The sequence below is a fragment of the Bos indicus x Bos taurus genome, chromosome 7 (assembly GCF_003369695.1).
Source record: "Bos indicus x Bos taurus breed Angus x Brahman F1 hybrid chromosome 7, Bos_hybrid_MaternalHap_v2.0, whole genome shotgun sequence".
NCBI classification, from domain to species: domain Eukaryota; kingdom Metazoa; phylum Chordata; class Mammalia; order Artiodactyla; family Bovidae; genus Bos; species Bos indicus x Bos taurus.
Window position 1 is genome coordinate 32,604,234 of NC_040082.1, and position 1,344 is coordinate 32,605,577.

General features: G+C 33.6%; 1 non-coding gene across 1 annotated transcript; it reads left to right on the top strand.

Annotated features, from left to right (window-relative positions):
* Positions 1–302: 302 nt before the first annotated feature.
* LOC113896744 lies at positions 303–448 on the top strand. The gene has a single exon (XR_003512115.1). It is a non-coding gene; the product is annotated as a small nucleolar RNA SNORA79 (small nucleolar RNA).
* Positions 449–1,344: the final 896 nt, after the last annotated feature.

Consider the following 1,344-nt stretch of genomic DNA (forward strand, 5'->3'; position numbering starts at 1 on the left):
TTCTAATTTTCCACATGCTTATCCATCATATCCCACTGCCAATTGTGGAAATACTGTTATATAGTGACAATACCTTAAATAGATTTTAAGATTTTATAAGTTGGATCTAGCATACTTCTGGACACATAGTTAACATATGTTGAATGAATACATATTGGTAATGGGAATAATATTAGTGATTAATATTTTTTTAATGCTTATTATGTGCCAGGTACTATGTTACATATCTTATTTGCCTTATTTCAACTAATCCTCAAAACATCCCTTTAGGTTAAACATTTTTTGTAAAAAAATAGTCAGCTTCATGGCTCTCTTTCTCACTGCTTGGAGTCTTAAGTAGTGGGATTTTAGTCCATTATATCTAAGCTGACTTATTTTCACGCAGGGCACCATGGGGATAGACTGGCTGTCCGTTAGTGCCTTCTGATTTTTGTGAAATCAAATAATTACAAAACAAAACAAAATAGCAGAATAAGTAATTTGCTCAAGATCATAATAAACCAGTAAGTAGGAAACTAGTCATGTCTTGCTACTTATTCATTACTTGCAGCATAAAGTACAATACAGATGGAAAGATAGTCATTTTTAAATATTTTGTTTTATAGTACAATATTCAGCAAAAGAGCAAGGTATACTATAATAGATAAATAATTTTTAAACACTCACATACGTACACATATGTATGTGTGTATTTGTTGTTTATTAACTACATTGTGTCCAACCCTTTTGCAACCCTATGGACTACTGCCTGACAGGCTCCTCTGTCCATGGATTTCCCAGGTAAGAATATTGGAGTGGGTTTCCATTTCCATCTCTAGTGTGTATGTGTGTACTTATATTTCTTTACTGTTACATATATTCTTATATGGAAATTAAGACCAAAGCTTTCTTCTGACTGATAAAACTTCAGGGGATTGTTTTTATTCTTTTTGCTTATTCTAGTTTACTTTTCAAATTTATACATGTTAATTGTACAATAAATATTTTAAAATATCTTCAGCAAATTAGAACCTTGAGAATGTAATTAATGCAGTTTAACCCAGGCAGGCCTTCGTGAAGGAAGACAATTGAGTTAGTCTGAAGAATCTATCAGATTTAGGCAAATGGAGAAGATGCAGAAAGGCAGCTAGAAAGAGAAGGAAACCTTTCTGGCAAAGCCAGAGGCAAGAAAAAATATAACATATTCCAAGAACAGACACAGTCCAATTTTCTACACCAAACACAGGCCAGTATATAACAGAGAATGGGCCATATAGGAGAGGTGTCTTTAGGGTGAGGATATTCAGCCTGTTCTACACTATCCCAAGAAGGCTGGATGTATGTGAAGCCACACAAAAGGTAAAG